The sequence below is a fragment of the Babylonia areolata genome, chromosome 34 (assembly GCF_041734735.1).
Source record: "Babylonia areolata isolate BAREFJ2019XMU chromosome 34, ASM4173473v1, whole genome shotgun sequence".
Classification (NCBI taxonomy): domain Eukaryota; kingdom Metazoa; phylum Mollusca; class Gastropoda; order Neogastropoda; family Buccinidae; genus Babylonia; species Babylonia areolata.
This window is the reverse complement of record NC_134909.1, coordinates 1787709-1802009: the sequence shown is the minus strand read 5'-3', so window position 1 is coordinate 1802009 and position 14301 is coordinate 1787709.

The window sequence follows — 14301 nt, the reverse complement described above, 5'->3', positions numbered from 1 at the left end:
TGACCTCAAGTGGATTGATTTTTTAAAAAATCCATTTCATATATATATATATATTTTAATCCATTTCATGACGAAATTTTACTTGTGACCTCAAGTACATTGATTTAAAAAAACAATTTTTTTTCATGGCAAAATTTTACTTGTGACCTCAAATATCATTGATTTTTTTTTCTCATTTCATGGCAAAATTTTATTTGTAACCTCAAATGCATTGGTTTTTGTTGTTTGTGTTTTTTTGGTTTTTTTGGTTTTTTGTTTGATTTTTTTTTATCCATTTCATGACAAAAGTTTACTTGTGACCTCAAATGCATCGGCTTTTTTCTTTTTTCTTTTTTTAAAAATCCATTTCAGGATGAAATTTTACTTGTGATCTCAAGTACATTGATGTTTTTGTGGGTTTTTTTCTCATTTCATGACAAAATTTTACTTGTGATCTCAAAAGCATTGAATTTTTTTTTTAATCCATTTCATGACAAAAGTTTACTCGTGACCTCAAGTGCATTGTTTTGTTTTTTGTTTGTTTTTTTTGTTTTTTAAATCCATTTCATGGTGAAATTTTACTTGTGGCCTCAAATACATTGATTTTTTTTTTTTTAATTTCATGACAAAATTTTACTTGTGACCTTAAGTGCATTGGTTTGTTTTTTTCTAATCCATTTCATTTACAAAATTTTACTTGTGGCCTCAAGTGCATTGATTTTTTTTTTTTTTTTTTTTAATATCCATTTCATGACGAAATTTTACTTGTGGTTTTTAATCCATTTCATGACAAAAGTTTACTTGTGACCTCAAGTGCATTGATTTTTTTTCCCCATTTCATGACAAAAGTTTTCTTGTGACCTGAAGTGCATTGGGGGTTTTTTCGGGGGGGGGTGGGTTGGGGGGGGGGGTTAATCCATTTCATGACAAAAATTTTACTTATGACCTCAAATGAATTGATTTGTTTTTTTCATTTCATGATGAAATGTTACTTGTGACCTCAAGTGCATTGGGTTTTTTGTTTTGTTGTTTGTTTTTTTTCTTTCTTTTTTTTTTCTTTTTTTTTTTCATTTCACGACAAAATTTTACTTGCGACCTCAAATGCATTGATTTTTTTTTCTTTCATTACAAAACGTTACTTGTAACCTCAAGTGCATTGGTTTTTTTAAATCCATTTCATGACGAAATTCTACTTGTGACCTCAAATGCATTTATTTATTTATTTATTTATTTATTTTTTTTTTTATCCATTTCATGATGAAATTTTACTCGTGACCTCAAGTGCACTGATTTTTTTTTTTTTTTTTTTTCATTTCATGGCGAAATTTTAATTGTGAACTCAAGTGCATTGATTTTTTTTTTTTTTCATTTCATGGCGAAATTTTAATTGTGACCTCAAGTGCATTTTTTTTTTCATTTCATGGCGAAATTTTAATTGTGAACTCAAGTGCATTGATTTTTTTTCCATTTCATGACAAAAACTTGTGACCTCAAGTGCATTGATTTTTTTTTTTTTTTTTTTTTCATTTCATGACAAAATCTTACTTGCGACCTCAAATGCATTGATTTTTTTTTCTTTTCTTTTTTTTCATTTCATGACAAAATTTTACTTGTGACCTCAAGTGCATTGATTTTTTTTTTTTTTTTTTATTCATTTTATGACAAAATTTTACTTGTGACCTCAAGTGCATTGATGGTTTTTTTTTTTTTTTCATTTCATGACAAAATTTTACTTGCGACCTCAGGTGCATTGATTTTTTTTCTTTTTTCTTTTTTTTTTTTTTCATTTCATGACAAAATTTTACTTGCGACCTCAAATGCATTGATTTTTTTTTTTATTTCATGACAAAATTTTACTTGCGCCCTCAAATGCATTGATTGGTTTTGGTTTTTTTTGTTTGTTTTTTCCATTTCATAACAAAATTTTACTTGCGACCTCAAATGCATTGATTTTTTTTTTCTTTCATTACATGACTAAACTTTACTTGTAACCTCAAAGTGCACTAATTTTTTTTTTTTTTAATCCATTTCATGATGAAATTTTACTTGTGACCTCAAGTGCATTGATTTTTTTTCTCAAGCGCATTGATTTTTTTTTTTTTTTTTTGATTTTTTGTTTAATCCATTTCATGACGAAATTTTACTTGTGACCTCAGATGCATTGTTTTTTTTATCCATTGCATGATGTAATTTTACTTGTGACCTGAAATGCATTGGGGTTTTTTATCCATTGCATGATGTAATTTTACTTGTGACCTCAAATGCATTGGGTTTTTTTATCCATTGCATGATGTAATTTAACCTGTGAATTCATTTGCGTGCCAAGTCAATGGAGCACTTTTCGTTTCATTTCTCTGTGTGTCATAGAATTCATTTTTATTTTTTCATTTATTCCTCTTGATTCCGTGGGGAACATAGGGCCGCAACAACACTCCTCCAATGCACCCGGCTCTGGCTGGTCCTCTTCAGTTCGGCCCACGTCATTCCGGCCGCCCTTGTCTCTGCCTCAATGCTTCTCCGCCAGGTCTGCTTCGGACGGCCAACTTTCCTTTTCCCCTGTGGGTTCCAATCAAGAGCCTGTCTTGTGATGTTTGTTGCAGGCTTGTGTAGTGTATGGCCTATCCATCCCCATTTCTGTTTCTTGATTTCCGTCTCCAGTGGGGCCTGTTTTGTCATGTTCCAAAGTTCTTCATTGGAGACAACCTCTGGCCATCTGATGTTCAGGATGTTTCTTAGACATCTGTTGGTGAATGTCTGAAGCTTGTGGGTGCTGGTCTTTGTCACTCTCCACGTCTCTGAGCCATAGAGTAGAACCGACTTCACGTTGGTGTTAAAAATCCGGATCGTGTTGCGGATGGAGAGGGCTGTCGATCTCCAGATTGGTCGAAGGGTGTTGAAGGCGTGTCTTGCTTTGTTGATACGGCTCTTGATGTCTTCGTCCGTCCCCCCGTCTTTGCTGACAACACTGCCTAAGTAGACAAACTTGTCAACCTCCTTGATGTTCTCTTGGTGTAGTTGCACTGGATCTTGCTTCTTGTTGTTGACCCTCATGACCTCTGTTTTCCCAATGTTGATTTGGAGTCCAGTCTTCTCAGCTTCTTCTGCCACACGACATAGTTTCTCCTGCGCATCTTGCTGCCTGTGGGAGAGAAGACTTATGTCATCTGTGAAGACTAGATCCTCCAGCTGTTTAGTGAAAGTCCACTGGATGCCTGTCCTCCGATCTGCTGTAGACTGCCTCATGACCCAGTCAACCACCATCAGGAAAATGGTCGGTGAGAGCAAACAACCCTGACGGACGCCGGTTTGCACACTGAAAGGTTCCGTCAGTTTCCCATCGTGGATCACTTGACAGGTGGCGTCTTCGTACATCTGCTGGATGATGGTTACAAACTTTGGTGGAAATCCATAGTGGTACATCAGTCTCCAGGTGACATCTCGGTCGACACTGTCAAAAGCTTTTTGAAAGTCGACGAAGACTGTGTACAGGGGGGTCTGCCACTCCAGGGACTGCTCGATGATGATGCGCATGGTTGCGATGTGATCCGTGCACGAGCGATCTTGTCGGAAGCCTGCTTGCTCGTCCCGAAGTGTCTTGTTCAAAGCGTTCTTCAGTCACTCAAGAATGGTTCTGCTCAGTACCTTGCCCGGAATAGACAACAGCATGATTCCCCGCCAGCTGTTGCAGGATGAAAGGTCCCCTTTCTTTGGCAGCTTTACAAGATGTCCTCTTTTCCAGTCTTTTGGCACTCGCTCCTGTTCCCAGATCTTGCAAAGGAGAGGGTGCAGCATCTCAGTTGAAGTCTGGATGTCGGCCTTCAGAGCTTCAGGTGGAATTCCATCTGGGCCGGCTGCCTTTCCTGACTTGAGGGACTTGATGGCCTTGACGATCTCGGTCTTGCTGGGAGGGTTGGTGTTGATGTCGAGGAGCTTGGTAGGTGGCGGGATGTCTGGTGGGGTGGGTGGTGCTGGTCGGTTGAGCGTTTCTTTGAAATGCTCCGCCCATCTTGCTCTCTGCTGTTCTTCGCCAAGGATGGTGTTTCCGTCTTTGTCCTTGACGGGCCGGCTTGGGTTGCTGTTTTTCCCGGAGAGTGTCCTGGTGATCTCATACAGGCGCTTCATGTTCCGCTGACCTGCTGCACTCTCAGCTTCTGCTGTCAGTTCCTCGATGTAGGTTCTTTTATCTTTTCTCGCACTTCGCTTTACTTGTCGGTTCGTCTCCCAGTACTTTGCTTGTAGCTCATGTCTCTCGGCTTGATCTTGCGTGCAGTTGATCTGGTCTTTCAAATGCTTCCTCTCAGTGATGAGTGTCCAGGTGTCTGTTGATAGCCACTCTTTGTGCTTCCTCGTTTTCTTGCCCAGGACTGTTTTGCAAGTTGTTGTCCAGGTCTCTCGAAGGCTGTGCCAATGTTCTTCTATTGAGTCCTCTGGGAGTTGGGAAAGCACACTGAACTTGTTCCTCAATTCAATCTTGAACTCTTCTGCTTTGAGTTTCTCCTTCAAGCTGTGCACGTTGTACTTGTGCGATGGTCTTGCAGCCTGGTCGTTGTAGGCCTTCAGCTTGGTTTTGAGTGCTGCCACAACCAGGTGATGATCCGATGCTGCGTCTGCGCCGCGCTTTACCCTGATGTCGTGCAGGCTTCGTCTCCACTTACGACCGATGGTGATGTGGTCGATCTGATTCTCGGTCTTGCCGTCAGGGGAAACCCACGTGGTCTTATGGATGGTCTTGTGGGGAAACAAGGTGCCTCCAATGACCAGGTCATTGAAGGTGCAGAACTCCATGAAAAGTTCTCCATTCTCATTCTGCACTCCAGTGCCGTGTCTGCCCATGATGAGCTCTCTGTTTGTGTTGTCGGAGCCTACCTTGGCATTCAGGTCTCCCATGAGGATCTTCATATCTCTTTTGGGTGTCTTATCTATGACTGCTTGGACTTGTTGGTAAAAATCATCCTTCTCTTCGATGACTGCCACGTTGGTAGGGGCGTAGCACTGAATGATGGTAACTTTACTGCCCTTTGAATTGAAGCGTGCCGTGAGGATCCTTGGTGACATAGGCTCCAAGGACAGCAGTGCTCGTGCTGCTTCGGGTGCCATCAGCAACGCTACTCCGTGGGTGTGGGGTTGGCCTTCTTCCTGTCCAGAGTGGATGATGGTGTCTCCGCTCACTAGCTGCGTTCTTCCTGATCCTGTCCATCTTGTCTCACATAGGCCTAGAATCTTCAAGTTGTACCTTTGCATCTCACGACAGACTTGAGCTGTTTTGCCTGTCTCGTATAGGGTTCTGATGTTCCAGGTCCCTATCCTGGTTTTGGCCTTGGTCGTCAGAAGAGTTGTCGGCGCACTGGCTTCCCAAGGGCTTTCACCAGCTCGCGTTATGGGCTCTACCAGAGAGTACCCCTCCTGGACGAAGCAGTTCTCAGAGTTTGTTGTTGCAGTTTCTGTAACAGTCTTCTTTTTACAGAACCGGGTTGTTAGCCTAATTCAAACCCCCAACCTGGAGGACCAATGGGTACTATTCGTCTGGTCTCCACCCTTTGACCTGTCTGACTTGGGTGGCCCTACCAGGAGACGAATCTCCCACCAGCATAGCTCTCAGGGTTATTGAGACACGCAAGCCCCCCAACCACGGCAAGGTTGCACCCACTGGGAGGGTCATAGAATGGTGAAAGTCATTAAAGAAAAAAGAAGAAAAACTGAAAAGACGTGTCCTTTGGTGTCTGTAGCTTTGTTACTTTTACCCAGGCAACCACATGTTGGTTCCCATGGCAGTGAGAACCTTGAAAAACAAACATATCAGTCCCATAGCACTCTGGAAGACAAACATATCAGTCCCATAGCACTCTGGAAGACAAACATATCAGTCCCATAGCACTCTGGAAGATAAACAAGCAACAGAAGCAACAAAATAACACACACACACTCTCTCTCTCTCTCTCTCTCTCTCTCTCTCTCTCACACACACACACACACACTCTCTCTTTATCTCTCTCTCACACACACACACTCTCTCTCTCTCTCACACCCTCTCTCTCTCTCTCTCTCTCTCTCACACACACACACACACACACACTTCCAACAGAATAACATGCATGCACACACATACTTTCTCTCTCTCTCTCTCTCTCTCTCTCTCTGTCTCTTTCGCACTCACGCATGCGCACACATATGAGCGCGTTCACACAATCACACAGAGATGAATTAAACACACACACACTCACGCGCGCGCGCGCACACACACACACACACACACACACACAGAGGGAGTGCAATCGAAGTGGTTTCAGGACAACTCTGTACCTTACCGTCTCATCTTTTAACCGGTGGTTGCTTCCCTTGGACAGTCATTTCTCTGACTGTGTGTGCCTCTTCTTTTTTTTTCTTTTTTTTTTTCCTTCTTTCCTCCTTTCTTTTTTTTCCTTCTTTCTTTTCCTTTTTTCCTTCTTTCTTTATTTCTTTCTTTTCCTTTTTTCCTTCTTTCTTTCTTCTTTTTTCCTTCTTCTTTCTTTTCCTTCTTTTCTTCCTTCTTTCTTCTTTTTTCCTTCTTTCCTTCTTTCTTCTTTTTTCTTCTTCCCTTCTTTTTTTCTTCTTTCTTTCCTTCTTCTTTTTTTTCTTCTTTCCTTCTTCTTTTTTCTTCTTTCCTTCTTTCTTTCTTTCTGGTTTTTTCCCATTTTTCATTCTTTCCTTCTTTCTTTTCCTTTTTTCCTTCTTTCTTTCTTTCTTCCTTCTGTCTTCTTTCTTTCTTTCCTCCCTTCTCTCCTTCTTTCTTTCTTTCTTCCCTTCCTTCTTTCTTCTTTTTTTCTTTCTTTCCTTCTTTCCTCCTTTCTCTCCTTTCTTTCTTTCTTTCCTTCCTTCTTTCCATCTTTTCTTCTTCTTTCTTTCCTCTTTCTTTCTTCTTTCCTCTTTCTTTCTTTCTTTCTTTTTTCTTTGTTCCCGCTTTGTTTTCCGTTTTCTTTCTTTCCTTCCTTCTTTTTATCTTTCCTTCTTTCTATATTCATTTCTTTTCTTCTTTCTTTCCTTCTTTTCTTCTTTCTTTCCTTCTTTCTTTCGTTATGTCCTTCTTTCTTTTTTTCTTTCTTTCCTTCGTCTGTCCTTCTTTCTTTCCTTCTTTCTTTCCTTCTTTCCTTCTTTCTTTTTTTCTTTCTTTCCTTCTTCTGTCCTTTCTTTTTTTCTTTCCTTCTTTCTTTTTTTTCTTTCTTTCCTTCTTCTGTCCTTCTTTCTTTCCTTCTTCTGTCCTTCTTTCTTTCTTTCCTTCTTTCCTTCTTCTGTCCTTCTTTCTTTCTTTCCTTCTTCTGTCCTTCTTTCTTTCTTTCCTTCTTTCTTTCGTTCTGTCCTTTCTTTTTTTCTTTCTTTCCTTCTTCTGTCCTTCTTTCTTTCTTTCCTTCTTTCTATATTTCTTTCCTTCTTTCTTTCTTTCCTTCTCCTGTCCTTCCTTCCTTCTTTGTCTTTCCCGCTTTCTTTCTTTCGTTCTTTCTTTCGTTCTGTCCTTCTTTCTTTCTTTTTCTTCCCTTCCTTCTATCTTTATTTCCTTCTTTCTATATTTCTTTCTGTCCTTCTTTCTTCCTTCTTTCTTTCTTTCTTTCCTTCCTTCTTTCTTTCGTTCTGTCCTTCTTTCTTTTTTCTTTCTTTCCTTCTTTCTTTCTTTCGTTCTTTCCTTCTTTCTTTCTTCGAAATCTGTCGAAAACTGGTGTGATGCTAACGATATGGTCGTGCACCCTGAAAAGACAGAATGCATGTTAATTTGTCCTCGTCAGAAACTGAAAGAAGCACAACTTAACTTAAAATATAAAGACAATACTACTAAACAAGTTACTATGCATATGCTGTTAGGCATTACTATTGATCAAAATCTTTCGTGGCAGGTGTCACAACTCATGACAATCTCGTGTGGAGTGTTTTGTACATGCCCTTCCCCACTCGCTCTCCCCAGCTTGTCTTTTTGTATGTGTGACTCCCGGCTGTACGTTTTTCACGTGCAATCGTGGAGTCATGTGTGCGTTTGTGTCACTGCCGAGCAGAGTTTAAATTTCTCTGTTCTGTCAGTGACACTTCTCTAGGCTTTTCGCCCGCGGCCTTCTTGGAGGAAGGTCGTGCCTGTTTGGTTCGGGGCTTTTTACCCAGCTGGTTGGCACCTTCATGTGAGGATCGTTTTTCCTCCTGGTGGCCATGCTTCTATGTTCTGTGTGCTCCAGCTCAGAGGGAGTGCCCTGCTGGACGTGTCTTGTCGTTGTTTTGGTTTTTTATTTCCAGCGTCAGGGTAGTGGTACCCGGTTGGCAGGTGAGTTCGCTGTTGCATTGTTGAACTTATCTGTTGTAGTTTGTACTTGTCAGTTGGTTGTTATAAGTGTTGTTTCTTTGTTCGTTTGTCCTGCTCTGTTAAGATGCGAGATGTTTGATTTTTGTTTATTGGGATTTGAGGGTTAATGCTAAAAACGTCAGGCTTGTATTGTTTCCCTCTGTTGTGATATTTTAAACATAACTTTTAAAAATAATGGTTACTTGATTTATTAAGTATGCTTAAAGTATTTCTGCCACTAACGTTTCCTTGTGAGCCCCTTTACTATTACTGTAAGAATGTTTCTATTTTCGTTCTGTTCACAAGGTCGAATTATCATTGATATGTTTTCTAAACTATCAGTTTTTTTCCCCCAGTTTCAACGTCTTATGTACAATCTTTCAGAAAATGTGTTCACTAATTAATGTGAAGGATAGGGAGCTGTCAAACGGAATTTTATAGTGATATTTTATAATGCTGTTTGAGTTTCGTTAAATCTATTGTTCATCACTTTGTCTTACACGTTTCATTGAGGGGGGGCAGGGGTAATCCTTCCAGAAGGAAGGAAGGAATTTTTGTTTAATGTCCCGTCACACATATCGGTGATTGAAGACATTTTGTAAAAGTATTTATGAATACATCTGAGTATTATCGGTTAGAAGGGGTGGGAGATGTGGATGAATGGAGGGTTGGGGGAAACTGGGCAAATGAGGGTAAAAATGTGGGTGAAATTTGAAAGAAAAACAAAACAAACAAACAAACAAAAAAAACCCTCTAAATACAGTTACAGGAAATTAAAGGACTTCGTAAAAGAGAAGTCGTTAAACTGACAAGCGAAACAACTGATAATGAATGCAAAAAGTCAAAAACATCAACGTTCTCAGTCACTTGTGAAGACACACTTTCGTGTCCAAAAGGCTTCATCAAGCTACAGTGAAAAATTATATGCTCAATTGTCAGGTTATTAAAGCATATACACTTGACATTAGAACAATACTTGGTCCGTAATGAATTTGATAGTCTGAGAGCTAAGCTCAGAATTGGTCTGCGAATCGGACCAAAGTCTGAGAGAGTCAACTGACGAGGTTTTAGACTTGAATTCAAGCACCTATAAAAGTCTCTTTCTAGTATATTGCTTATTTCCTTGTATGACAATGGGCAATATACTTTTATACTATCTATATGATTTTTTGCTCCCCTTTTTGCTGCCCTATCTGCTTGGTCGTTACAACGGAATCCAGTGTGGGATGGTATCCAACAAAAATCAACATTTGTACCCTTCACAAATAGGGAGTGCAATAAATACCTAATTTCAAAAAATAAATCTTCTCTTTGATTATTCTCAAAAAGGAGCAAACCTTTTAAGACAGATTGAGAATCAAATCCTTCCAGAAGGATAATATAATTTATGCAGTTTGCAGCGTCCCACTTCGTGCACCATCTCTTCTTCAGCCTGTGTTGGCCAGGCGGCCTTGTTGCTCCTTCTGCTGCTGACTGCTGTCTTCCTGCTGCCCTCTGCTCATCACTGTCTGTGTTGGCCAGGCGGCGTTGTTGGTCCTTCTGCTGCTGACTGCTGTCTTCCTGCTGCCCTCTGCTCATCACTGTCTGTGTTGGCCAGGCGGCCTTGTTGCTCCTTCTGCTGCTGACTGCTGTCTTCCTGCTGCCCTCTGCTCATCACTGTCTGTGTTGGCCAGGCGGCGTTGTTGGTCCTTCTGCTGCTGACTGCTGTCTTCCTGCTGCCCTCTGCTCATCACTGTGTTGGCCAGGCGGCGTTGTTGCTCCTTCTGCTGCTGACTGCTGTCTTCCTGCTGCCCTCTGCTCATCACTGTCTGTGTTGGCCAGGCGGCGTTGTTGGTCCTTCTGCTGCTGACTGCTGTCTTCCTGCTGCCCTCTGCTCATCACTGTGTTGGCCAGGCGGCGTTGTTGCTCCTTCTGCTGCTGACTGCTGCCTTCCTGCTGCCCTCTGCTCATCACTGTCTGTGTTGGCCAGGCGGCCTTGTTGCTCCTTCTGCTGCTGACTGCTGTCTTCCTGCTGCCCTCTGCTCATCACTGTCTGTGTTGGCCAGGCGGCGTTGTTGCTCCTTCTGCTGCTGACTGCTGTCTTCCTGCTGCCCTCTGCTCATCACTGTCTGTGTTGGCCAGGCGGCGTTGTTGCTCCTTCTGCTGCTGACTGCTGTCTTCCTGCTGCCCTCTGCTCATCACTGTCTGTGTTGGCCAGGCGGCCTTGTTGCTCCTTCTGCTGCTGACTGCTGTCTTCCTGCTGCCCTCTGCTCATCACTGTCTGTGTTGGCCAGGCGGCGTTGTTGCTCCTTCTGCTGCTGACTGCTGTCTTTCTGCTGCCCTCTTCTCATCAGTCATCGTTTGTTCACTAGTTTCGTCGTCATCTGTTTTCATCTGTCTTCAGTTTTCGCCGTTCAAGTCATCGTCTTTTCTTGTGTTGTGCAGTGCTTCAGTTTATCTATTCGTCAAACGTCCTTACGTCCTTAGTTCATTGTTAGCATTCTCCGGACTGACTGCCGCTGGACGGCCGTGTCTTAAAGCTCTGTGCTTTGTAGGGGTTTTTTTTTGTGTGTGTTATTTATCCATTCTGTCAGCGGACTTATCATTTCTTGCTAAGATTGTAGTTTTATTAGTCAAGTTCTGTGTGTGACGGAATAAATGTATGTAAACCCTGAATTATGTTAGTCTGTGTTTGTGTTGTCTGGGTGTTAGTGCTGGGCTGGGTGGGGGTTTCTAGTCCGCTCTCTTACAGAGCGTGACAGCAGGAACATACTCATTGCCTTATAAAACAAGTATCATCTAGTGTATTCCAATTGTCACAGATCAAACACTTTCTTGATAATCATTCTAGACGTGTGTTTTACTTTGCCTATATACAGTGTCGCCTCAGCTGTTGATCGATTATTTGGGGTAAATGTCCCCCTTCTACATTGAAGCCACTTTGCTCTTCACAAAAACGTGTCATTAAGATGATTAACCATGTAAATACCACAGGCGGATCTGTGCACAATATGTACAAAGAACTTCAAATATTACCTGTTCATCTACTTATTAGATATAACAAATTGATTCTTATGCATAAGATTGTTCATAACGCATGCCCACAATATTTAAAATCATTATTTTGTTTCCAGTTCCAATGTAAATCTCAGCTATTGTCCCAAAGCCTAAAATTGATTTATTAAAGATGAGTCTCTCATTTAATGGAAGCATAGAATGGAACATGCTTTCAAAGCATTCCAGCCATATCTCCCTTTAAAACTAATATAAGAATATTTCTATTCGATAAATTTGATTAACCTACTTGCGGTCTTTTGCAAATGCTTGCTTATACTCAGTCCACTAGCTGCCATGCCATGAGGAATGAAAAATTGAATGTATGTGTATGTGTGAACAGTAAGTGCGTGTGTGTGTTTGTGTGTGTTTGAGTGTGTGGGCGTGAATGTGTACGTATGTCTTTGTTTGCTCGTTTTATAATTGTGTGTGTGTGTGTGTGTGTGTGCAAGTACGTACGTACATGTAATGTACCAATTGTTCCAGTTTTCATCGCTTTGTTACCTGTAATTGACTATTCCGGTTACTATTCTTATTTGTCGTTCTTATTATTTCATTTTATTTCTTTATTTTTATGTTTTGTGTCGTTCTTTATTTTTTATGTTTTGTGTTGTTAAATGGGCAGAATTGTAAAAAGGCTTTTACTGTGCCTAATTCTTTACCCATTAAAAATTCAATCAATTCCTTCTTTTTCTTCCTTCTTTCTTTCTTTCCTTCCTCCTTTCTTTCTTTCTGTCACAACTTGTGACGACAGTTAGGGCGTGTGGCCCGTCTTCGTTTTCTCCACCCCCTTCTTTCACTTTCCCTCCTTCTCCCATCCTTCAGTTCGGGTAGAAGTCTCGAATTGCGCACGAACCACGTGCATGCATATTACTCGCTCACCTGAGCGAACATGAAATATTGTTGGGCAGCAACAATATTCGAGGCTTTTGCAGCCCGACTGCCGTAGTGTACGGGTCGTTCCTGTTGTTGGTGGGGTAGCTACCCCGACATCTAGGCACCATACGAAGTGAGGGCCGGCTGTCCTCCATGGGAGCCACTTCTGTGTTTCTTCGTTTGTCTTCGTCGTCGTCGTCGTGTCTTTGTGGTGGTCGTTAGCGTACGCCACCTGTGGCAGGTAAGAAGCCGCTTGTCTACTGAGCTTAGTTGTACTTCTGTCAGGGATGTAGGTGTGTAAAGAGGTAGAGGTTCGACAAGAAAGGTGTACGCTAGGTTTTGACGCAATAATCTTATTTCGTTAATCACTTTTGTGCTACCAGTGCGTGAATATGTACTTTTTCTTGTGTCGGTTAATATTTTCGCTAGTTTTATTATTGAGTTTTAAAATAATGATACAATTTTACCTTAGTTCATTGTTGTGTAAAGCTGGTCGTTGGCTCTGTATGTTTGGTGTAGAGTGCGCGAGTGCCGTATATTACTCCTATAATTCGTCTTGTCAGTGGAATTATATTCCAGTTTTTTTCATTTTTGACTGTGCTGTGCATTTGTTTTTGTTAATTATATCGTTAGAATTAGTATTGTTCAGTACGGGGGGAACATTCCGTAATGTTCCAGCTCTCGCTATGTGCTGTGTGTCCCGGGCCTTTCGTCTGGTGACCCAGATCTTCGCCCTTCCTGCCCTGTGACTGCTGTCCTGGATCTTCGCCCCTTCCTGCCCTGTGACTGGTGTCCTGTGTTCCGGGCCTTTTGACTTGCAGCCTGGTCCATTGCTTGGCACTGTATGCTGAGTCCTGGCACCTAGGCCTTTTGACCGGGGGCTTGTGCCTTGGGTCGGACCCACCGAAGTTTGTCTGGGCCGTGTCAGTTTTTTGTTTTTGTTTTTGTTTTTTTCCTTTTAAGAGGAAAACTTCCTGAACCCGCCAAAGACTAAAGCATCTGTGTACCAGTCCTGGTTTTGGGGTGATTTGTCTTCTCCTGAAGTGTGTGTGTGGAAAATTGCTTTTGATTACATTTGGGAGAATCCGTAGTTTTGGATACGACTTCTGTTCGGTTTTTTGTTGTTGAAGTTATGGTATGTGGTTGTTTTGTTGTGTGTTTTTTTTGCAAGTATAGGCTGTGTGTGTAAGGTTGCGTGAGTGGGATAGACAGAGCGGAAGAGAATAAATTGTGTGGAAGAGAAATATCTGTATTCTGTGTTTGTGTTGTCGGGTGAACTGGGTTGGGTGTTAGGTTTTAAAACAGTTCTCGACCTCTTCCCTAGGGGGGTCGTGACAATGGTGGAGATGCGGGGTACCAAGTTCTAGGGAATGTAACGCGGGCTGGTGGTAGGGTGTGATTGTCTTGTTCGTCTACGTTTTATGTTGCAGGCATTTCGTTTTGGTTAGCTTTTGTGGAGGTGATTAAGGTTGTTAGATTGTTAGGTTCTTACTGTTGGACGGTTGAGTGAAGTGGGGACCTGGAGTTAGTGACTTAGAGACTTAATCTTAATTCAAGTTTTGTGTAGTTGTTGCACATTGTGATAAGAAAACATGCCTGTAACACGAAAAACTTCTGCGGCCTCTACTCCTGGTTCGGGGTCACGGGGGGTCAGGGCAGAAGGCAGTACACCTTCTCTGAGCGCTGAAAAAAAGACTGAATTGTCTGGATGGATTCAGGGCCACCTGAAGGAGGCTAATCCTGAAGGTGCTTTAGACGAAGGGTTGAAGAGCGAGTCTGGGTCCGTGCCTTCTCAGGACATGTACTCAAAGTTCAAAGTGTTGGGCACTGACTTAGGTTTGTCTGGAGAGGCGTTGGCTCGGTTTGTGGTTGATGCAGTTGCCAGGGAGGAAGAGCGTCAGGCTAGGGAGGAGGAGCGTCAGGCTAGGGAGGAAGAGCGTCAGGCTAGGGAGGAAGAGCGTCAGGCTAGGGAGGAAGAAAGAAAGTACAGGCAATGGAAGGATAGGAAAGGAGAAGAGTACAGGAAGAAAAAAGATGAGGCAAGATTGTACAGGGAAATGAAGGACGAGGAAATGAAACAGTTAAGAGAGGAGGAAAGACGTAGATTCGAGAGGAAA